The 25,945-nt window shown below is 35.0% G+C and overlaps 1 protein-coding gene across 6 annotated transcripts in view; it reads right to left on the reverse strand.

Annotated features, from left to right (window-relative positions):
* LRRC4C (leucine rich repeat containing 4C) overlaps positions 1-25,596 on the reverse strand; it is a 752,614-nt gene extending 727,018 nt beyond the window's left edge. For 5 of the 6 annotated variants that reach the window (XM_073216432.1, XM_073216426.1, XM_073216430.1 and 2 more), the window contains exon 1: positions 25,509-25,594. The gene's annotated coding sequence lies outside the window, so the exon portion shown is untranslated. Of the gene's footprint in view, positions 1-25,508 lie in introns of all 6 variants that reach the window. The other variant, XM_073216427.1, reaches the window with a different exon arrangement.
* Between the last annotated feature and the right edge of the window lie 349 nt (positions 25,597-25,945).

Consider the following 25,945-nt stretch of genomic DNA (forward strand, 5'->3'; position numbering starts at 1 on the left):
CATTTTGAGTTATATATTCAGGGTACATTCCTAGTAGGACTGCTGGGTTAAATAATAACTACATGCATTGTGTGGTAGAGTTTTGCCAAACACTTTCCAATATGGATGATATCATTTTCATTCTCACTAGAAATATATGAGATGACTTCTACATAGCCATACTGTCAGAGTGGGTGGTCAAGCTTTCAAGTTTTGCCAGAAGGGTGAGAAATAGACTTCAATGTATTTTTAATTTGCATTTTTCTTAGAAGTTAAGTCAACTATGTTTTCATCTAAGAGCCTTTTGTATGTCTTTAATCTTGTCAAATGGCAATGTGTTTTGCCTATTTTATGGGCTTTTGGTAGTCCTCATTAGATAAAAGGAGTGATTTACACTAGGAATGTTAGCCCTTTATCAGTGACATAATTTGCAAGTATTTTCTTCATCACTGGCTCTTTAACTTTGATTTGTTAATATCTTTCATGCAAAATTTCTTCATATTATGCAAATTTACCAATTTAAAATATTTTGAACCTACATTTTGAGTCAGAGTTAAAGTCGTTCTCGATAGCCAAATTATAAGTGAATCCAAATATGCTTGCTTCTAGTACTTGTGTGATGGATTAAAAATTTAATGCATCAGATCTAATGCATTTGGTGTTAATTCTTATGTATAAGAAAGTTTATAAATCCAAACCTATCTTTGTTATTTAAAATTCCCCTTCAGTGGCTTGATATGCTACTTTACATTAAAAACAAATCATATATATTGGGTCTATTTCTGGAATTTTTTTCTATCGTATCTTACTGGTCTAATCATGTGTCCAGCATCACTCTTATTTTCCACTTTTTTGTGCGTTATGTGTGGATACTGAGCCTTTTATATGAGCTTAGGTATCATTCATCTGAAACCAGTAAAATACCTGACGTTTCATTGGCATCAGCTAATTTACACCTTAACTTAGGAGAACTGACATCCTTGAGAAGTTGAGAAATCCTATCCAATCAAAGTATATGTCTGTCCTTTGTTCAACTCTATTTGTGTTTTGCATGGTTTGTTATGCAGCAATAACTAATTGATACAGAAACTATTGATTTTGTACATTTCATATCTTACTATCTTATTAAATTATATTGTTTAAATTATTTTAGTGTTCCAGGTTTATCTTGATATACTACTATACCACTTGCCAATAGTTTTACTTCTTTTTCAATTCTACACTTTAACTTGTGTTATCATAACTCTGATGGCTAATCTTTCCTATGTAGTATCAGATAGTTGTGGAAATAGTAGGCATTTCTGCCTAATTCCTCAGTTTACTGGAAATACTTCTAGAATTTCCCCAGTAAGGAAGTTCATAGCTTCAGGATTGAGGTATTCATATTTTATTGATTTATGAAAGCACCCATCCACTATTTTATTATTGAATGTGTTTAGGGGAAATGGATGTTAAATTCTGTTGGATAATTTTTCAGTATTTATGGAAATAATCATGTAACTTCATCCCTTTGATTAGTGCGGTGAATTATATGAATAAATGTTCTAATATTGAACATCTTGCATTTCTGAAATAAATCTAGTGGATCATTTTTGTGTAATTATCTTAATATGGTATTGAATTCTGTTGCTACAATTTTACTTAGGATTTATATGTACATAAATATTTGTGAGGTTAAAGTGCAGGGGTTTGTCATTCCCCATCTTTACCAGGTTTTAGTATCAATGATACAGTTGCATCCTAAAGAGAATTAGGAAGTTCTGCATTTTCTATATCTGTAAAAATGTATGTAGCCTTGGTATGGTATCGTATTTGAAGGTTCTAAAAAATTCTTCTGTGAAACCGTCTAGGCTTGTTGTTTTGTGTGGGGTCGTTCTTTGGTAAGATTTTTTCTCTTATGAAAAATGATCTCTTTAAGCAAAACATTTTCTCAGACACTGAAATATGATATAAAACTTCACAAATTGCATAAATCTTTCCTTCTCATAAGAAGAGCCTAATGACACCTGTATATGCTGAAGCTCCAAATAGTGTAAGTGCACTAATGACAATGAAGTATGCACTTATCTGAGTCATACTCTTGAGTGTGTTTAATTATGAATATGAACTATGCAATAAAGCACACTTAAAATGCAATGGAATCCAGAGGATGGAGTATAAAAAGTGCCCCAGTGCAACATGAGGGCCATGCAGCCCACATGTTGGGAAAAAAACTGATTCTCCAGATTTTAATCCCCTTTAGGATGTATGAGCATTCAAATGTGATCTTTCTAAACATCCCAAAGGCACACTAGAATGCTTTAATGCACTGAAACTGAATTTGGGCAATTACTTGATATAGCACTTCTCAAAGGGTTTTGAGTTGTGGCACACCTCTACCATGTTGTTCCCACCTGAAAATTACTAAATTATGTAAGTAACTCCTAAATGTGAGGAGGAGGAGGAGGAAAAGAGAGACTTAATCATTGTCAGAATAAAGAGACAGGATGTCTGGAGGGGAAAATGGGAGGAAGCAATACAATTCTGACTTTTCCAAGTTTCTGCAGGGTGAACCGTACACAATACTACACAAACACTGAGATATCCTGTTAACTGAATTGGTTCAAAGAATAATTGATTTTTCTTTTTGGGGAGAAATTGAAGGGATTGAATTCAGCGGCTTGTGTTGTAATGTTAATTAAAAATATATATAATTTACAATGTAATCAGATATACTCTCGCTGAAATGGGATAATTAGCTGGAAAGTGGAATGATTTTATTGCCTTTTCATAGGCTACTATATAAAAAAGGCAATCTGTGTCTGTGTAAGTATATGTGTGTGTATTTTAAAATTCATATAGATATAACATACATGTGCATATGTTCTATTCATACTCTGTATGAATGTTTACATATATATTTGTACATGTTTCTGTGTTCTATGTATGTATTATATATATATATATACATAATACATACATAGAATTCATAAACAAAGAAAGTAAGAAAAAAGGGTAAAAAACATTAAGGAGCTTAAAATCTGTTAGAAGTGACAGACATGAATATCTTATAATGACGTGAGAGAATAAAATACAGGCTGGAGTTGCAAACATTATATTTTGGCAACACTAGTAAAAGGAGTGACTAATTCTGATACATGGAGTAAGCAGGGGAACAAAAACCCAGGCTCCACCGAAATGGGTGCCTCTGAGCTACACCCGGAACAAAAGGGTTTCAATATATAAAAGTTTAGGCTGGTAGTGATAGTGGGGTGATGTGTGTGTGTGTGTGTGTGTGTGTGTGTGTGTGTGTGTGTTATTGGGAGAGGGAAAATTTGTTTCCCAGCTGACAAGTACCTCAGATATTTCTACCAACTTAGTTATTTAGTTATCCTTTTAAAATAAAAATTTTTTAAACCAGCTACTGATGAACAATGAGATTAATAGGAAATTAAAGTTGTTAATAGGATGTCCTTGGCATGTTTTTCCTTTTAAAAACTCACCAAAGGGCAGGAAGGAAATGGGGCAATTGCTATTCAAGAGAGTGTCAAAATCATTCAGAAATCAAAACAGGCCATTGGAGTTCACAGGTTCTTTAATATGCACAGCTACTGTCTTCCTTTTAGTTTAATAAGGGGTTGTGTATCCTTACAATTAAAGATAATTGCAGAATGTAAAAACTGCATTGTGAGTATAGAAACAGAATGAAGCTTGGTGACTACAAGACAAAGACTTCATCAACTGAACACCTTGGAACTTTGTAGCTTTTAAAATATAATTTGTCCTGTCTACAGCTTTTTCTTCCTTATATTGAGTCCTCTTCTTTCTCTATTCCCAACAGAAACACATTAGTCAATGTCTTGACTGATTGGAAACTGAGCTGTGGGTTTTCCTTAAAAATGTTTAAGTTCATAAGTATCAGTGCTGCTTCTCTAAATCATTTTAAGTTGAAATTATTTTAAAAACAAGATTCATTGCCTTATTGTTTTGTTTCTTTGGAAACCCTCTCAAAATTACCATACAAAATCTCAACCTGTTGAATATTTCCAGTATCTTGCACTTGAAATTAGTTGGATGGAGGAAGTTGGGGTTATATGCTATGAAATACAAACATAGGTATTGTTTCTACCTGATCAGGCACACAAATTCTATTTAGAGACACTGTATAAGAAAAATAAGAAAAAAAAAGGCAATCATTATGTTCTTGCATACTGATAGGTGCTATAGTTTGATAAACGTTGTGTTAGATGTTTCTCTCTAATACTTTATGTAAAGATTTTTAGAATTTAGTTGAATAAAAGAATGGGAAGGAAGGTGGAGGAAATTATGAAGAATCCAGATTATTTTCTCACTAAATTGACAAAGATAGTAACACCTATCCTAGGTTTATACAAACTTTTCAAAAGAAAAGGGATGTGTAGTTGCAAAGCCACAGCCAAGGTCATGTTCTATTTCTCCCATAAAAATAGCTATTCAATAAAACAACAGTTTGGCAAAGAGGTAAATCTTTGAACTGGCAGCTGCTCATCATTTACTCACAAGACCTGACCAGCTTTAGTTATTGGTGAAGCGTCCAAAACTGTCTGTCAAACTCAACACATTATGTCAACAAAGTAACAGGGCTCCAAAAATGGTAAATGAGTAGCTGTAAATAAGACCTTCAAAAAAAATGCACCTGAAAAAAATATTAATTGGGAGACGAATTTCAGCAATCTTCTAAAAACTGTCAATTCCCAAATGCATATGGTCATCTTGTTCTCCTATCCAATTTGGTGGTCAATACCAACACTTTAGGCTATTAAAATGAATTTGTGGAAATGCATATAAATTGGACACTGATTTGGGCTTAATTTATTCATTTTCTAAATAATATGCAAATTTGTGTAAACCTAGATTTCAAAATAAGATTTACAGGCTATAAACTCTGCAAACTGACAATTTACATGTTAATGTGGTAATTCAGTTCAACAAACATTTATTGAACTCCTTGCAAAGTAGTGTGCTGGGTATTATGGGAATATTATCTATACCACTTACGGAACATACAGTTAAGAGGTGAGACAAGCAGAATCAAGTGTAATTTTGCTCCTGATGTTGTAGCCATACTACCAGTTAATGCAAAACGAGATAACATATAAAACAACTAACACTCTGTAGATGTTTTTTTATTTATATCATAGTGCCTTAATGTGGACATTCCTGTAATATCTCTATTTAAGCTCTGGCATTAGGAGTTGGAAATAATCATCTTGCTTGCTTTCCTGTTTAAATGAGTAAATTTTCTCTACTCTGGGTCAGCCATACTCTGATCCACCTTTGGATACTCTGGGATCCACCTTTGAATCAATCCTTTTTTATGTAAATTTGATTTGTTTTATATTTAGGTCATGGTTTTAACCAAGTTGATGAATTGTAGCTTGCTTTCCCTGAATTTACTTTAGTAGAGACTTCAACAGACAATATTTGAAATTGACATATAATTCACTTTCATATAATGATCATAGATAATACATTGACAAGGATAGAAAAATAGTGGAAAGGAGACTATTAAAAAAACAAAAAGCAAGCAAATAAAAACACAGCAACTAAACAGTTAACACAATGAATTTTTCTAGTGACTTAATCCATACATTTAGAATAGTATGTTCACAGAAATATCTAACATAGCAAAATGTTTTTTTTTCAATTAATAAAATGTACAAGATCACCCCTATGTATCTCATTTCAATGAGTTGCTTTCTTTTCTTGGTCCATCACATTTTGCAAGGGCATCAGGGAGAGCAAATCTGGTGCTGACACCTTTCCACCTGTCTTTGCAGAGAGTTCTTTTCAGTCCTTTTACATATGGCCATTTATTTAATTCTCAGAACAGTTTTGCATGGCAGGTATAATTACTATACTCTTTGTTCAAATGAGACAAATGAAACTCCAAAAGGTTAATGATTTGTCCTAACTCACAGAAGTATTGAAAGTCAATACTTGAATGACAAGCCAAGTTCTTAGAATCTCAGAAAACTTCCTCTTTCTACTCTGCCTGGCTGCCTTGATTGAAGATCAGAAGATGTAATAGATACCTGTGAATGTCCTGCGTTAAGTAACCATGGGAATTTCCTTCATTCTTTATTTGCTTCCTTTTATAATTGCACTTTAAAATTTGGGATTGCTATCTTTTAGTCACGATGGAAATATTGATGTAATTCTACTGAGGATAAGATTCTCACACACATGTTTAGAACACATCTACCATTGATCAGTAAGAATTTATTGAATTTATTGTGTTCCTTCTATACGATCTAGCCTACTATGGGTGCTGTAGGAGAAAAATAACATGATTTGATTCAGCAAGTATATATTGAACATCTGCTTTATTCAATGCATTACCCAAGAGAAAGGGGAGAGACTCAGGGAGCAGGAAGAGTTTCATCTGAAGAGTATATACATATGAAAAAACCTAGAGCTATTATTTAAGACATTTATAATCTCATTATGAAAACACATGTGAAGCAATTCAAAGTAGATTTTTTTTGAGATGTCACAGCTTCTCTCCATTAAGTATTAAACATTGAAAAGAAATTTAGAATTAATGAACTATCTTGGATATATTACTGTAAACTGTGGGTGGACAAATCTGAGAATGCTGGTGTAGCTTGACTAGTGCTGTTACTCTGCTTGCCATTCAGGAACATAATAAATTGAGCTTTGTGACATTGAAATCTACTTTAAAAATTTTTCATGTGTCTTACATCCTTTTAACCTCTGCCCATCCACTCTGCTGATTTTGTCATATATTTATATAAACCTCTACTGTGGCCACATAAAAACACTCTTCCTTGTGCTAGAGAAAACAATGAGAATTGATGAGTATAATGCTTCAGACAAAAAAAGTTAGCTTTGATATATGTATGTCTATCAAATTCAATAGGAGGTGACAATTTCATTTGTTAGATTCTAAAATTTTAGGGTGACAGCTCTAATTCTGTCATCATTTTTTTTCTTATCTCCGTAATATGACTAGAAAAAAAGTCAGAAATGTGTATTTGTGATTGGGATATATTACTCCTGGGAGATTTCCTGAGTGGCTCTCTCTAAGGAAAAAGTTAAGAAAAATTCTATGTTGCTCTTCAACTTGTGAATGTTCATCTTTTAAAACATGGCTGGACCTCCAGCTTGTGTATATACCTAGAGCTGAAAACAGTTGTGAAGCATTGTTTCACTCCAAAGGTAAATTAAATAAATGGCCTGTAATGTAAGATTTCAATTATAAAAGAATCTTGGAGAATTTAAATTATGAATTTTGCACCATTGGATAGTATTATAACAATAGATTTCATTGAGTAATAAAATTATTAGGGCCTTAGCATTATTCAGATCCAAATCCCAACCCACCTCTGTTATTTGAAAGTTATACAATGAAGTATATTTGAGGCTCCCTGTTCTCATCTTAGAACAAGGAATCACAAAAACTACCCATTTGATTTTTGTGAAAATCAAGCAAGATAAATGAGAACCATCATATTCCACAATTCAAGGAACCACCATTTATATAACATGTTAGGTAAGTAGTGCACACCTTGGCATTGTGAAATACAGGGCTTGAGTAACATGTACAAAGACCTCTTCTCACAGGTTCACAAAGGATGTGCTCAGTATTTGCTTTATTCAGTACCACTGAAATAACAAAAACAATATACTTTGCATAACGAAGCTCTGTATATTGAGTATAGCATCAATATCTTATCACTGTTTTGGATTCCACATGTTCCACATGCCTAGGACAATGCCTGGCTTAGAGAAATAAGTCAATATCAATATGCTAAATACATGAAGATCATACAAATCTTATATGGTTGGTAGATCAGGAGCCCTTCGAAAAGCCTTATCCTTCAGTATTCCCAGTGAGTTTCATGTGAGGACAAGTGAGATCTGGCACACAGTTCCTTAGCTTTGATTTATGAAACAAAAAGCTTTTGTGAATTTGTACTAGGAGGATGTATGTGTTAATGGTATATACATTGCATTATCAAACAAAGTAATGCTATTGTGTATGTGTGTATGTGTGTGTGTGTTCTGCATTTAAGAAGATAGTGGGATGTTTGCCAAATAAATACAGATGGCGCCAACTTATAATGGCTCAGCTTTAGATTTTATGACTGTATAGTGGTGTCAAAGCAATACACATTCAGTAGAAACTGTACTTCAAATTTGAATTTTGAATTTTTCCCAGGCTCATGATTTGTGATAAAATACTCTCTCTCATGACCAGCAGCCGCAGCTCCCAGTCAGCCACACACCAAGATGGGGAAAAAATGATATACATGCAACCTTCTGGACCCATACTACCATTCTGTTTTTTACTTTCAGTACAGGATTCAATATATTACATGAGATACTCAATACTTATTATAAAATAGGCTTTGTGTTAGATGACTGCCCAACTGTAAGCTAATGCTTAAGGAAGGGGAAGTTAAGCTATGATGTTTGGTAGTTTAGGTGTATAAAATGCATTTTTGATTTAATATTTTTAACTTATGATGAATTTAAGAGTCATAACCATAGAGTCATAACCATATTGTAAGTTGAGGAAGATCTATATATGATGTTGGCATTAGGACATAAAGAGATTTAATGAATCATCAACAAACATAAAAAAAAATCATCTCTAATTCATGAAGTTAATTATTTGGCCTATTTTCTATTTTGGGTTTAGTTTACACCAATAGTATTGTCCAGAACTGACCAAATCAGCCTTGCTAATTCCCTTATTTGCTCTATATCTACAGGGGACATTATGCTCCCTTTAAGCAGGCCTCTCTGATGGCATTCTTCCATAGGGATCCAGTTCTGTAAGGATATCACCTCTTAAACCCACTTCTGTTTCCATTAACTCTTTGAATATTAAGAACAGACTGGCTTTAACAGATTTGTCACTAACACTATCAGAAAAATCTTTGAGCATGATAAGGAAAGTGGGTTTCAGAGAAATCAAAAGGTTTCTCCTAATGTTATACAGTGGCAGAGATGGCTTGGACTACTCCACAGGTCTCCTCCTCATCCAGATTGGCCACCTTACTTAACTTTACCCTCAAAGATGAGTTAAACCCAAAAGAAGGAACTGATTGTCTTCAGCAAGTTTGTCCATCCTAGTTACCTAAATTACTTTTACTCATCCAGTGTACACATAGTACTCAATAACATCAAAGTGGTATCAAAGAAAACTGAGAATCTAAGTGTCTTTGACCATGTCTGTGTGTCTACCACAATCCATGTCCAAAATAAAAATTGTAACTTGCTTTGTTTTAGAGTCTATTTCTGAATTACACTATTCTAACTCCTTCATTAAAGTTTAGTATTCTTGAACTCTGCAGCTAATTCACTAGCCCACAGAGAGGACTTACCCTGGTCCCAGCTTGTACTGATCAGTTTTAGTGACAGAAATGCAGAGTCAGAAGGGGCTGAAGAACTAGAAGTCACAGATTGCAGCTCTCCTAGGGTCTCGGATCTTACAGATTTGGGCCCCATCCTGAGCTTTACCACTCTCTAGCCTTAAATTTGTGCCAACAAATCTTTTTAAAGCCTCAGTTTCTTCCTCTATGAAATTAAGACAATAGTTCTTAACCCTTAGTGTTCCTGAAAGGATGAATGACTCATAAGGCTTTGCAAAGGATCTTGCCCTTTCTTATACTTCAGTGAAGTTCGGTTTAAGTATCAGTTCCTCTGAAAGTTCTTCCCTATTCACCTTACTTAAATTGGTCTCCCTGCCATTCTTTTTAACCCCTCATCCAGATTATCTTCTTTATAACATAATTAGTGATCATTTTGTTCACTTGTTCATTAGTTTACCATCCCCTACAAATCTGTAAGCTCTGTGAAGTTTGAGTCTGTCTGTATCCTCAAAACAAGCACAGTGCTGAGATAATGCTTCATATGAAACAAATATTAATAGTGAATAATAAAGTCAATTAATAAAGGTTAATAATAATAATGGTTATTATTTTATAGGAATCTACACATTTAATACAAACATTATTCTTTTCAATTGCAGCAATTAGTTCATTTAAGAAAACTTAGGATTTAATATTTATATTTTTGCAAGGCATAAAATCAAGAAAAAAATTATTGTCAGAAGAAGAATTGGAAAATTAGATTAGGAAAACAGGGCCACATTACTAAAAATTGTATATAATCTATCTCTTTAGTGCTTGAACCCCGTCCTTACTAAGGGCTCACCTACCACTGCCTGATGGCCTCTAGAGACAGAACGGTTATGATTTCCTGATGCAGTTCCATTCATTTTTTGACTACTCAGATTCTTAGAAAATCTTTCCTTATGTTGAACAGAAACCATTAACTTGGAAGCAAGCATTTGCTGGAAGCACTTCAACCCCCACGAATGTACAAAACAGTTATAATTTTCATTCCTATATTAGCCCCTTATCAAAATAAAGACTGTTCAAATACTCCTTGATTTTTTTCTTCTCTAGGTTAATTAACTCCACTCCAATCAAGTTTAATCACACATCCATATTTGTATTCATATTTGTAGGACACATTCTGCAAATATGGCCACACATTCAGAATCATAACATAGTGAAAATACTAAATGAAACTATTTTATTTTTACAGGTATTTGTGGGCCCACAAAGTACATTTACTTTCCTTAACTAATGAGGTAGCATCTTGGTTGCATACCCCTTTATGCACTAATTTATGGGGCTGCAGCTGGAAATAGTTCTGGGCTGAGCATGATAAATTCTTTACACTTGTGTAGTGAGGAGAGCATGAGATTAACTCTCCGCTGAGAGGGTGAACCTCATTGAGGTTTTTCCAGATCCATAAGCAGCTAACAGGAACCCTAATGTTTCCATTCCTTCATTTATCTCAGAGAAGCCCACACATGGATATCATATCACGCTTAGATCTTTGTGGTATGCTCCCTCCCCAAAATACCCATGGCCTGATCTCCAGGCCATGGGAACATGTTACATTTCATGGCAAAAGGTTTTTGCAGATATGATTAAAGTTAAGGACCTTGAGATGAGGATCATCCAGATAGACCAAATCTAAACAAGTGAAACCAGAAAAGTAGAAGAAAAAGGCAGAAGAATGGCTGGAGAGGTTCAAGGTATGAGAAGGACTCACCTTTTCATTGTTCACTTTGAAGTTGGAGGAGGCGGACATGAGATGAGAAGATGAATAGCCTCTAGAAACTAAGAATGACCCTCAGGTGACAGCCAGAAAGGAAACAGGGATCTGTCTTACAACTGCAAGGAACTCAATTTTAATTAGCAAAGAAATAGATCCACCTTAGAGCCCCAGAAAGAAACGCAGCCTTCCTCTCACCTTGATTTTAGCCCAGCAAGACCAGAGTCAGATTTCCATCATGCAGAATTGTAAGCTATCATCTTAGTTGTTTTAAGTTACTTAATTTGTTTTAATTTGCTACATTAGCAATGAACACCTAATGCAACCTGAATTCCTGTAAATTAGTGCCAGTGCTCCGAGGAAGAAATAATGCAATAGATTGTCGGTTCTTCTCAAGTCAGAACTGCATGTTTAGAATCTTCCATTCTGTGCCACTCCACACGATTCTTATTTAATAATTAAAAATGTAATCAATAACATAATTAAACTCACTCATGCTTTCTTAAGACAAATGACGCAATGTCTCATTGATATAACAAATTCAAAGTTTGTGAATACGCTCAGTTTTCAGATACTTTCCAGACTAGTTTTGTATATTACAAAGCAATCTTAGTTTAGGGGGAAAAGGGTAGGTATATGTGATTCAACACTTAAAAACAATAATAACTCCTTTTGTTTCTCTCTCCTTTTTCCTTTCTTCTTCTCTTTCCTTCTTTTCCTCCCCGTACCCAACACCCAACCATACAAGTTTTCAGATTTTTGGAGGAAAGATAATAAGTGCCATTTTAATGAAAATTTATTGCCCTGTTTAATAAGAATATATTTGTCCCCTAGAAAATGGTTGACTTTTCTCCTCACCTGTCCTAACAGTGAATAAGATGTGTCTTCAATCATAGCTGTAGGGTTGCGCAATCAATGTTTACAGCTCATGTGAATAGGTTTGCAGTAGAGGAAGAACAAAGTTGATATTGGCTAACTAAAATCCTGAACTTTATTTTTCATTCCTATTGACTGAGGATAGTTCCTGGCAGTTCATTAATTCTCTTGTCGATATCATTTTAAATGTTTCTGGTAAAGGATGTGATTCATCATCAAAACACCCCAATGCCAGTACTCCCCTTCCAGCTTGTTTTCTGCCTGGCTTATTTAAAATATGTCCAGTTTGTCAATAATTTTATACACTTCCTTGGAAAGTTGGCCATCACTCAAAACTTTTATGGCATAGAGAGAGACAATATTCAAGAGATAAAGCAATGCACATTTTTCAATCCAACACAAAGGTACTGATATATCAGAGGTTATATATTGTATATGTATATTGTAGTGGATGTAATGGATGAATTGAGTTCTACAACTCTGAAATGTCATGCATCTTTTCATCACTATTAAGAAAACATTGCTATGTCACTTAATGAAATAAATGTTTATCAAATACTTATGTCTATGCATTGAGCCAAAGATCAAGAAAAAAATGGTTTTGCCCTCTCGGAGATTACTTTGGCATTCTCAAAAGCAAAGTACTGGTGAGTATGAGAATATAATAGTTATTGGTATTACTAACTCAATGTTTCTAGTTCCCTTCCAGGCATATGATAAGATCACACTTTCCTACCCCTTTGAAGTTAATTCTGGCCATATACATTGTTTGGTCCAATAACACTTGAAGAGAAGTTATATACCTCACTCTGGGGTAGAGAATTTAACAGCTAATGTGCAATTTTCATGTTCCTGTTTATCTCCCTCAGCAACCATGGAAGTATAAAGATCAAACCTCCCTCAGCCTGCTGTCTTACATAATAATGACATAGAAGAAAACTATTTAAAATGAATATTAGTGCAAGTGAAAAAATAATAATGATTCTTTGTTATTTAAAGCCACTGATACGTTGTAGGACAAAAAAGATGGCAACCTGTCTTACATAATGGCAAAGCATTCGGTGAAGATGTCACCTTTTATGAGTTGGAAATCATTTTATAGAATAAACATGTATCTTTAGGGAAATATTAGAATATAGAATGTTAATTCCCTGTGTTGTTTATGTTTAGCAAAGCACAAGGGAAAAAAAAGAGATGAGCTCAGAAAACAATTAGCAATCTTAATTAGTAATTACAAAGAATAAAGATAGGCCATGAATTCAAGGACTTGCAGAATAAAATATAAAACAAGAACACTTTCAGGAGCAAAGTTCATTAAAACTCAGGCAGTATTCAGGGTCCACTCAGAAGTATGACCATCACATTCATTGTTAAAAGCCCTGGATTAAGGTGTCTCAGACAAATTTTTACAAATGCCTAGGGTGCCTAATTGGGTTTCTTGGCTTCACTGGAGATGGCTGGTAATTATAGATCTGCTTTGTTTATGTCACCATATTCCTATTATGTTAATATGTGTGCACAAGTTAGTTAGTAGTTTAAAACCTATACATGCTTAAGGTACTCTACAAGAAGATATGGCAAAGAAATAATCAATCCTCCCATGTTTTCTTCCATCTGGTACCTCTATAGCTTTTCTTCTTCCTTCCTAATTACAACCCTTAAATAGAATTTGTGCCTCATATCGAATTTACCGAGCATCATAATTCCTCCAGGTGGTAAAGATACCTCGAGACAAGTGCTGGGCATAGAAGCCACAGGGCATAAATCTGCAAAGAAGTAAAAAGCTAACCTTTTCAAACAATATTGCTTCTCTCTCACTTACCAACTTTACATTTCCCTGTATGGCCCCAGAAGATGACTGGTTAGCCAGACAGGTAAGATTCCTCAAGGGAGCAACAACCTAAGACAGGCACAATCGCAGGGGGGCCATCAGGTGAGAAAAGGGGGAACAGTGGTGAAGCTTAGAACCTCACCCCCCCCCTGTTTTGAGAGAAAGCTTCTGCATCCGTGGATGTTTTATTGCCCTTGTCTAGCTCGGATTAGCACATAGTCTACAGGGACACACATGATCATCTACAATTGCTCTCTTACAACACTAAACTATGTTTTCTACCTTTATCTTGCATCTACCTACCACTTCAGCATTTTATTAAAAATAAAAATAATAATAATAATAATAAAGGGAGAAATGTGGGATCCACATATAAATCAAGTATAAAAATCAAACGAATATTCATATTTGATCTGATTGTTTATAGTTCATAATGCGTGATCAAAACCGAAAGTTTCTGTGAGGAATGCCCTTGTACTGTTCACCATATAAGAATTTATTCACTATGTAAGAATTTGTTCACCATGTAAGAACTTGTTCGTTATGCTTCAGAAGATTGGAGACTGATGAGAATTAGGCTTGAGATGGATTAATGATTGTGCATTGAGCATTGACCCCCCCTATACAGAATTTTATTGTTGTTAACAACCATTTGATCAATAAATATGAAAGATGCCCTCTCAAAAAATAAAAAATAAAAAAAATACTGCAACAAAAAAGGGTGGAGAGAGAGATGAAATAAAGATGGACTAGGTCGATGGTAGTTAAATTGGGTGAAGGGTACATGGGTTTTTTTTTTAACTCTACTTTTATGTAATTATGAAAATTTTCATAATGTTTAAACTATTTTACAGGTGGAGGTTTGTAGAAAAACTGACATACAACAATTGACAAAAAATCAGTTAGTTCCATCCCTGTATATTTAGTAGAAGGATTTAAAAAATCTAATCATGTGGCTTCCCCTAGAAATCCTAATTTTAATGACCCTAACCTACTCTCAGCCTTCAAGACCAGAAAAGTTTTTCCAGTCATGGGGAACTTACTCTGGAGGTTTGGGCAAGTCTATCGACTCTCTGAATCAGCAGATACCTCCCGTCTCTACAAAAACCTTTATAAAGCTCTCTAGGTCTGTGTATGCTCCATAGCTACTGGATGTACTGTGCTAGCTTGCTCATCTTGAAACCAATATATCTGTAAGACCAAGAAAGCCAGGACTGTTAACGTGCACCAGCTGATATGTCTGTGACACATATTTCTAGTCTTGCTTAGCTTCATTCTTGGCCTCATTTCTACTTGTTGTAGAATTTGTAAGGAATTGAGGTTAATGCCCCTGCCTCCTCCTGAAAGTATGCTGAGAGATGTTTATTGTCAAGACTGAGATTGTTGGGTTGGTAATACTAAATATTAGTCTTATCTCAAAGATATGAACTGTATAAATCAACCTGGCCCCCACTTTGACTTTTGACTCTAAAAACAACTTTCTAAATTAAAAAAACAAATTTTAAAATCTACATTGTATTGATTTGAAACATTACCTATTTTGTATTTTGTGCTAGAGCTTAGTTTTTTGTAAATTTGTTAGTATTACAAAAGACCCTGTTTTCATGTACCTAATTTTGAATTCCTGAATGTCAGAATCAGTCAATAACTTTAATTGAACTACTTTTATTTATCTTAATAAATGTAGTTTATTCATTTAAAAAAAAAGGTGTCTCAGAGTAAGAATCCAGCTGCCTGATAATTCATTTCAAATAGACACATTGGTGATGAAATAGGAGACAGAGGGTGTGGTTTCCCTACTGAAACCTAACAGTCATTAGCTGCCCATACTCAGCCTAAAAAAAAAAAGAAGTAATTGGAGTAGGAAACCAAAGAAATGTAGCAAAAGCTAAGAAATATGCTTTAAAAAGTACTACTAGAGTAGCTGACAGCCAAACTCTGGAGTTTACCAGAGTCAAATCGATAAGAAGTCAACCAAATTTTTGAGAAAACATATCTCACTGGTTGAAACTTAAAAAGATCCTTGGGCAGAAGGTGTGTTGAAAAAGCTGATCATCCCTCCTGGGAGTATTTTTCCAAGATGTATTTCAGATGTGGCCGAAGAGGAGGATGAATAAAGAAGAATCTCCTAAAAGGAGAAACCAAAAGAATATGAAGTGGGAATCCCTAAGCAGGATCCTCTCCAACAGAGCAGAATTACCCCTAATCAAAGATCATATCCAGTCCTCAGAAACTGCATATACCCATTAGTGTTTGATCACTGCTTATTATCTGTGAGAGAGACATATAATCTACCCTTTGATCCACTGATCTCCAGGCCAAGGAGGTCCATGGACAGACATAATGAAGAGACTAAAGGGTCTCTTTCAGGGTCTGAGACTCAGCCAGACACAGCAACTATGGATGCCTGTTCTGGGTGGTCTCTTCTAGGGATGGTCTCTTCTCTGCATGAAAATGAGTCTGTATAGTAAGGTTCTCCAGAGAAACAGAACCAACAGGATATGTACACACACACACACCCCTTGGTATTCTGTCTGTCGAGGATTACACTGTAGGTTAGAAGTCAGACTAATAATACGAGTGGAATTCTACTTCTACCTATTCAAAATGATCTCTTTTAAATGAAGAGCTTGCTCTGCTATATATGTGTATGTGTATGTGTATATATATGGAGGGACAGAGAGAGAAGGCTGGAGATTCAGGAAGATTTGCAGTTTCAGTCTTAAGAGAGACTACAGGCAGAATTCCTTCTTGCTTAGAGGAGGTCAGTCTTTTGCTCCATTCAGACTCCCAGCTGGTTAGATAAAGCTCATCTCCTTATGGAGGGTAATCTGCTTCACTTAAAGTCTACTGATTTAAATTTATCTCATCCCAAAAATCATGGTCTCAGAAACATCCAGAATCATACTGAACCAAATATCTTGCTATTGTGACCCTGTCAAGATGACACAAAATTAACCATCACAGTCACTTGAGTATTTGGTGACCAGAGGGAGGCGATGTCCACAAATATTTAGCTTCTCTGTTTCTCCTGGGCACCATCTTCACATCTTCGACTCTGCTTCTCCTGCCATCCTCTCTCACTTATGAGCACCCTTCTAATTACTGGGGGCCCACCCAGTTTCACTTCCTGCCCTCAGCCCTCATGGAGTTTCATGACACTCATGAAATCAGGTGATTTACTTTGATCAGGGAACTGTGAGCAAACGTACCACATGCCACTTCTGGCTAGAGCTTTAGCATGACAAGACAAAATTCACAAACTCTTTCTTTGACCTTAGCCTTGTAACTATAAATGCTCCAGGGAATATCTGATACTTCACCCTGGATTCCAGAGAGAAGACAGCAAGGAGCAGAGCCCTCTGCTAGCCAGCAACTGTTACACAGTATACATGAGAAGGGACACTTGCTGTTTGATGTCACTGAGATGGTTCAGTCATTTGTTCCACAGCATGATTTAGCCTATCTTGGTAGATAGACTGTATAACAAGAGGGAAGTTATCTTAGGGAGATATGCTATATGGACAAACTTATGTTGAATGCTAAGCTCTCCCTTTCTGGCTGTGAGACCATGGTAAAAAACACCCGATTTCTTTGCTCATTCTTTTTTATCATCTATAAACTGAGGGTAATTATGCATTTATAGAAATTTGACTCTGTGCTGGACATTATTCCAGGCACTGGGAAAACAAAAATGAATAAAATGAATTCTCAAACAAAAATTACAAATCTACTGACCCAAAGAGTTTAACAGTAAATTCTTAGTCTACTACCTAAAATGCTGTAGACAGTCAAGAAATGTTTCTGATTTTCTTAGAGCACTTACTTTAATGTGGATAGATCCTAACCTTTACTGTTAACAGTGCTGATACCACCTGCTAACAGGTGGTTAAAAAAAGAAAGTCAAAGCCTAAGTTGTTTTTCCTTTAATCAATATAAATGCCAAGAACCAGTCAGACTGGAGTTTTGCTAAATTGCATGTTTGCTTCAGCATTCAGTACAAATGCCAAATTCATCACAAGTCTCCAGGGGAAGGGATTACTTTCCAGCAGGCAGACATGCTTACTGGGGAAACTGCCTTCTTTCCTTCTTCCCTATGATCTCCATATTGTACATTATTTCCTCTCAGTTTGTTCTCAGTAAACATGATCCAGCTAAGGACATATGTGGGAAATTAACAAAAGGAAAAATGAAAATAGACAAAAAATGAAAAGCATTAATGGTCCATAATGATGAAAAAAAATCAAAATAATAATAGAAGAACATTGTCATCTGCTGAAAAGTGAATACGTCCCTTCAAACTCACATCTTGACAATCCCAGATGTGATGGTATTTGGAGGAAGGGCTTTTGAGAGGAACTCAGGTCAAGAAGGTGCGGTCCTCATGAATGGGATTAGTGCTGTTACAAAAGAGACTCTAGTGAGCTTTCTTCCACATTAAGCCACTTAAGGACAAAGAAAGCCGGAGCTTATCAGACACCAAATCTGTTGGTGCCTTGATCCTGGACTTCCCAACCTCCACTAATGTGAGAAACACATGTTTGTTGTTCAAGCCACTCAGTTTATGGTATTTTGTTATAGTAGCCCAAAAGGACTAAGACTGCATCCATCCAATTAGTTAATATTAAAAGTATATATGCTGATAACCCAGAGAAGACAAGTAGTGACTCTATAGCATCTTACTATGTTGATGGAAAATGACTGCAATGGGGTGGGGAGAAGGGACTTGATAATATGGGTGAATACTGTAACCACAATGTTGCTCATGTGAAACCTTTATAATATTGTATATCAATGATACTTTAATTAAAATACATATATATTATATATATGTATAAAATATATATATATATATTCACACATATACTGAATCACTCTCCTACATTGATGGATGAAAACTTTTTATGTTTAGCAGGAATGTAAAACACTCAAATTATGTGTGGCTATTACTCTATATTTTACTTGGGGGAATTGATTCTACTGAAATAGTGAAGGATATCCACAAAAAGTTATGAGCATCTCATAACTATACTCAGTACTATTTCTAACAATATAAATTTAGATACAATATAATTTTAACACTAGAGTATTAGTCAAATGAATCAAGATAGAAGTCTACAAAGAAACACCATATAAAGTTTAAACTTTTACACACATACCTATTAAAAAAGAAAAAAATACAATATACTGTATTTTTTCTTTTAAAAAATAAAAAAGTTGAGTTATGTACATACAGAAAATACATGAATGAATGTTAATCATTGAAAATGGAGTTTATGTTTGGAAAGGTTTTATCATGAGTGTTCAGGTTCCTCAGTCTTCTATGTGTTCTCTGACCTTTCTAAAATGAGTGTGTGTTGCTATTATATAAAACAAAATCATTAAATAAAATAAGCATATTTACTAAAAGAAAAACCTGTTTTAGCCATAATACAGCAGGTGTTGATGATTAAAGAATATTATCAAACATCTAGTCCTTACTAGAAGAAAATATATATTTGCTGATAGCTGATTAAATTTGTATCACTGATAAAAACCAGAGGTGATTTTTTTTAAGTTGCCAAGAAAGACATCTTGAGTATACAAAGAAATGCTAGATTCTTCCAAGACTAGCAAAAATGCAAAGTATATATGTCAATCCTGTACATGGTGAATTAGAAATGAAAGGATTCCAGCCCCTTTCTTTTGGGAATTACCCGTTAGATGGAAGATTTTCCTAACATGTTATTAAAGCTTTTTCAGGCAGTCAAAATGGATTAATAGCAAAGGCATATTGATTAAAATCTAATTTCTATTATTATAACTAAGTGATGTTTTTTTCCTGCAAGTGGGAAGTACTCAGAGGCATCCTTTGGACATATTGTAGTTCCCTTTGGTGCTTCACAGAGATCTTGATTTCTGCTGAATTACTAGGAGGAGAGGTATGTGTGTTAGAACACTATGTACTTATTTTAAAAAAGAACATATCTTCAAGAGGGGAAAATCTTTACAATTATTTTTTAATACTTTTTCTAAAGGACTCAAGATAGGCAGTTTTTTTCCCTGTAAGTAGACCCAGAACACACATGACTTCAAATGTTATTTGGAAGTTTAACAGAGAAATGTAGGAAAAATACATTTTAAATCCTGTCACTCAAGTAGTAAAATCAACCACTTTTTGTTTCACTACCTAAATTTTGTGTTTTTTTGTAGCAGTTTTCATGGTTTGAAATAGAAAGGACTTCTGGATGGCATGTAAGTGATAATGTATAATCTTTCAGAATCCACCACTACATTCTCACACAGACACACACAAAATTGCCAGTCTGGTAATCTAATCTCAGAAATTAGAATATTAAGATATCATGGACTCCCTATTTTATGTTTCACATAAAAGACAATCATGCTGTTAATTTGATTATTTCACACAATTAAAAGATGTGCTTCAGTTTTAGAGTTGGGAAATTTTGAAAAAATGTGCATCTTTGATTAAATTTGTTAATTTACAGTATGAAAGTAGGCACATATCAAATAATGTCATAACTGAAGCAATCTTTTTAAAACTGCATTAATATATGTTTCATTAAATAAATAGCTAACATTTGTTGAACATTTACTCTGTGGCAAGTAAGTTTCTTAAAAATATCAAAAATTAATTATTATAAAACTATATAGGAATTTGAAAAATCCTTGGTCTATAGATACAGATATTTGCACTAAGATTAAAACTATGTAAAAAAAGTGAGGTAAATATATGAAAACTATAATAGTTCTAAATTAGAGTTATAAACTTTTTTTTCCATAATAGGTCCATTATTTTCTTTTAGAATTTCAAAGCAGCAACAAATTTCAAACACTCAAATGCTATGGAAACATTTTGGTGGGTGATTACATACAGTATTAAGTTTAAAATAAAAAACTACCTCTCTCCTTTAACACAGATGTTTCAAAATTTTCAGAAGCTAATTTGTATAATTGAATAAAAAAGCACATTTGAGTTCTCAGATGGAAGAGATTCAATTCTCTTGCTTTCAGACATCTCCTTTTTAAAAACACACACAAAAATAAGCAAATCATTAAAAAAAATGCCTGACTTTTTGAATATCAACAATACCAAAATAAACAACACTTCTTTTTTTGTTAAGTATGGTCTCCCACACCAAATGGATCCCCTATCAACGTCTAACAGAGCTCAATTACTGGCACCATCAGTCAGTTAATTTCTAACACCTTCTTCAGGAAAACTTAAATGGGTGAATGTTTGATTTGTAAATCCTGGTATGTCCATTACAACTTCAGTGCTATCCTTACATAGGAAAGAAAAAGAAGGAGAACGGTACACAGGTACCACCTTCTGATAATAGAAATAAACAATTAACATTGTTAATGCAATATTTTCTCATATTTTCCAAGACCTCTTTCTGTATTGCCATGTAGTTGATGCCTAAAAGCTTTTCTAAATACTTACATTTAATTTGCTGCTCACTGCTATTAGTGTTCATTTTGCAAAGTTCTGGTCAATATAACACTAATTAGAGAATCTCAAAGACACATTATACCAAAGTTCTGTTAGGAAATAGTTGGTAAACTCAGATTAAGATAATTTGAGGAGTGTATATTTAAAAGGAGCTATTTACATAGAGGTAATCAGGGTATAGAGGACCCAGCATGATGGACTCTGAGCTAGAAAGAAAAAAGGAGTTATTAACACCAAGTCAGGAGGGAGGAAGGGAGGAAGGGAGGAAGGTGTCCATGTAGACAGTGTCTATTTATTTTATGCATAGAAGGTAGCTTTGAAACAAATAGACCTGTGGGTAAGGGATCCAGCCAGCCTGAGGTGAACTTGCAGAAAGGGGTTCTGGGGAATGAATACCCTCATCTCACTCTTCATTTCTGAGTATCTCTTGCTGGAGCCTCCCATTGGCCTAAGTGGGGACTGGAGCCTGATGATCTAGCCTTTACGATCAGCCACTAGGACAGAGGGCAGCATAGAGGGAGCACATGAAGGCTTTCCTACTAACCACCTAAATGGAGCCTAAATAATAAATTTGGGGTCCTTCTGGGTTAGTGTTCCTGATACATCCTACATATACATGGTTGCAGGGGTAGCCCAATGTATATGACAAATAATGACAGAAGAGGTACAAATAATAGAATTAACCCATTTACTGCATTTGAAACTGAGAACTCTCTCAAATTAAGAGATTATCAATAAGACTTTATGGCTCTCTTGGAATTGTTACTGATTCTAATTGTTAAAATATTATTACTTTGGGAATTATTTAGATTTTGTAGATATCCCTGTGATAAACAGTGATTATAGGAGTCAGCATCATACAAGCAATAGAATTCAAATTTTAAGTCTGCACATGGGCTATAGTCAAGAGTTTCTGCTGGTGGAAAAAACAAATCCACCATACTTTTCTCATGTAAATTTTTCTCTTTATACAAAGTTACAACTGATGGAAAAATAGGAGAGTTAGTTAAATGACATGTTACTTCGTCCACAAGCCACAAATTACTTAGGGTGTACATGATCCTTTTCCAGTGACTGCAAAGACTCCTAAAGGCCTGAGCAAGCTACATGGGAGTGGAGGGGACTTTATTCCCTGGGTTTCAGTGCACAAGGCCTATAGGTAACACTGGGTACAGTATCTCAAAGGAGTCTCAGAAGATCAGACCTGGGACACATACACTCAACTCAGGCTGCTGACCCATAAGAATTAGAGAAAGAAGATATCCAAACAAGGGTAAAAGATGAGAATCTATTTTAGAAAGCCAAAAGTGGAAACAGGGGGAAGGTGAGTGTAGAATAATTCCTAAGTCTCTGCTAGGTTTCTAAAACAGTTTATATGGGATTTTCTATCTTCTCTTGTGTATATTTACTGAGTGTGTTTAAAGGACCTTAGAGTTAATTCAATCAGTAGCTATTGTTTTATTAAGTGTTTATGACCATGTTTTAATGTGTGTATGTATATATGCATGTATAATAAACATATAATGTATAGGTATATGAATAGGTATTTGTTGTGGGAAGTCATCAAAAAAAACGACCCTGGTTGACAGGTGAGTTGGCTCACAGCTGGAAGTTCCTCAACCCTCCCCTCTTCTTGGAATATGGACTGTGCTTGTCCTCCCACTCCCAGAGGCTGCCCAAGGACACAGTCTTGAGATAGTATCTGCTGAGCCCATTTGGACAGTGTAAGTGACTGACCACAGTTAACGGCCGAGGGCAGACTGTCCAAGATGTGTTACTCTGGCATGCAGATTACGTGCACCTAAAACACTCAAGGCCCAAAAAGACTCAGAAGGAAACTTTGACCCCCTTCCTCCCAAGTTAACTGTATAAAAAGAATTTAGATGGAGAATCTGCTCCAAGAAAAGAGCTTTCACCATAGATAACTATATTACAATATGTACTATGTGTGGTAGACAGGGAGGGATGTGGCAAAGTCTATTATAATCCCTCTTCTCGTCTCATTGTTTCTGTGTGGCCCAGCAAATATGTGTCTACCAAACATGTGCTCTCTCTTATTCTGCAGGTTGCTTTCCTTCCCTTTCAGATCCCAGCCCCCTCCCCCTTCTCCTTAGTGCAGGACGACATATATATATACCTCATTGTCCCTGACTGCCTTTCGAAGTGCATATCTGAGATTCCTGATACAAACATAATTAAATTTTGTTTTTTTCTATTAATCTGTCTCATGTCAATTGATTCTTAGACCAGCTAGAAGAAACTTGAAGGGTAGAAGAAAATTATTCCCTCCCAACAGCCTCTATATAAACTTTTAAGATTCTGGCAGATGGAAGCAGATACTTATCTTTCAGCAGTCCAAGGTAAGACCTTTTTTAAAACCTGCTACCTACCAATCTGGATTGGCCTGCCTCTTTCTTGGGTCTCTCCCTCCCCTCTACATATGGTGGCAGTTTCAGATTACTGGGAAGCTCCTGGGAGTTTGCAAATGAACAATATTTCTAATTATTTAAAGAAAGGGATATAAATATAAAGCACACATATCATGATTCATCCAACATAGATTTTTTTTTAATTCTTACTTTTCATGATTTGAAATGATTTATTAAAGGCTATCTCATTTTATTTTCATGTTTTTATTTCAGGGACAAGATATTTTAAAAAAGGTATTACTAATGTAGTCAGAGCAATGTTAGAGGATCCTCCAGCATAAAGGTATTAATTTATTTCATTAATAATTACTAAGTAAGTCCTTGCTAAGAGTTGTGGGGATAACAAAATAACCAAATTAATTGTTCTAAACTCTAGAGGCTGACACTCTGATGAAGTTATCAGGCATATATGCCATTAGCAGTAATTAAAACAGATTATGATATGGCATGTAAAAGAATATTAAAAATGTGGATATGGATTGAATTAACAGAGAAGAGAGCTATTGCAGTTAGCTATCTTGGTGAGAGTAATTTAAGCAGTGCTTGAAGCAAAATCTTAACACTCAGGTAGAAAGTGGGATGTGAAAGGGTAGCTAAATTTAACTCACTTAATTATTGAGCCCCTACCATTTTAGATACTGTACTAGGTATTAGCAATACACTGCACAACATAAAAATAGCTCCTTCACTTGTGGAATTTACCATGAATTGGCAAAGAACATTGACAGTTCTATATACAGAATTTTGAATAGACAAAAGGAAATTAAGTTGGGAAAGAAATTGGGACTAGTGAGTTGAAGGTGGCTTATTTTGTGTTAATTTTAACTGGCTGAATTTTTCCTAGATAAGGGAAATTAAAGCATGTTTGGTTTTCACTTGTGTGGAGGGAATTAAGAAAATGGAGAAATGCAAATCAGGAAGAAATAACTGATTTTATAAAGTTGATAAAGAAATTGTAAAGCATTAGGATCAAAATCTAATATAAGGGGTTATTTTGGGAAATGAGAAATAGACTACAGTTAGATACAGGATATTTTAAGGTCCAAAGAAGGAAAATTCATTGATGTTCACATCAGATAGCCTCATCTTTTTTAGAAAGCAGGAGGCTGTTTTAGCTGGAACTGAAAACATCTGGGGAAGATTTGAGTTCAAGAAGAATAGAGATTTTTGAACAACCACAAAAGGGCTGGAACATTTTAAGTGGCCAAATTGCACTCAGGCAGAGTCAGGCAGCATGGAAACGTTGAAGTCTAGGATATATCAGCAAACAGGCATATGACCCTTGCCTGTATGGGGCATATGATCAAATGAAAGATACTTAAAATAATCAAATAATTACACAAGGAAATTTTAACTTAGCAATTGGCTAGGTGAAGATAGCAAGGGGTAAATTTGATAGAGAACAGGAAAGTTAGAATCTAAAACCATTGGCTGACTTGTGATTCAGGGAGACAAACAAGCCAAATAATAGTATGTGATAGACCAGAATAAAAGGAGGGTAAATAATGGGGTCAGTAGGAGTCAGGGAGTGGAATAAATGTCTGTTATCATAAAGCAGGCTTTCAGTCTTACTAGAAGCACAGCAGTCATAAGAGAAAAGGTGGGTCCAGGATAAAAGGTAATGTGTATGCCTACAGGAGAAATCAAGATCTGTCCCAGGTGCACACACAAGCCCGGCTTTCACCAGTGAGAGCTCGCCCATGCCAAGGATCCAGCAATTAATCATATTAACTCACAGTCTACCGCAGCCACCTTAAGTCACATACAAGACAATTTTTCTTTCTCATTTGTTAAAAGCTATTACTGTTGTACTCACATGCATTCAGTCTGTCAGCTGTTCCAGCTTATTTGGCCCTACTCTTACTGTGGGATCTTGCAGCTCCACAATACAGAGAACCATTTCTAGAGAAGAAATAAAATTAAAACACAACATTACACCACAGAAGTTAGAAAATACACCAAGAAAAATTAGTTTAAATTCAATTCTACCTAGCGAGTAGCCTACAGGGAACAATTTATATTTCTATGTATTTTCCAAGTGCATTATTTATTGTACAATATGCTGTGCTTAAGGTTTGTGAAAACAAAAGAAACCTCATTTAAAGTGGATTCAAGAAGCCCTGAAGGGGGAGCTCTCAACACACTAACCAATGTTAAGCAGCCAATGAGAAGCAGCCACAACCTCAAAATCTTGTTTTTCTACGCTAACTTTTATTTAAAACAACACCCAGTTCCCTCAAAAACCTAATAGAA

This window comes from Manis javanica, chromosome 11, assembly GCF_040802235.1.
Source record: "Manis javanica isolate MJ-LG chromosome 11, MJ_LKY, whole genome shotgun sequence".
NCBI lineage: Eukaryota > Metazoa > Chordata > Mammalia > Pholidota > Manidae > Manis > Manis javanica.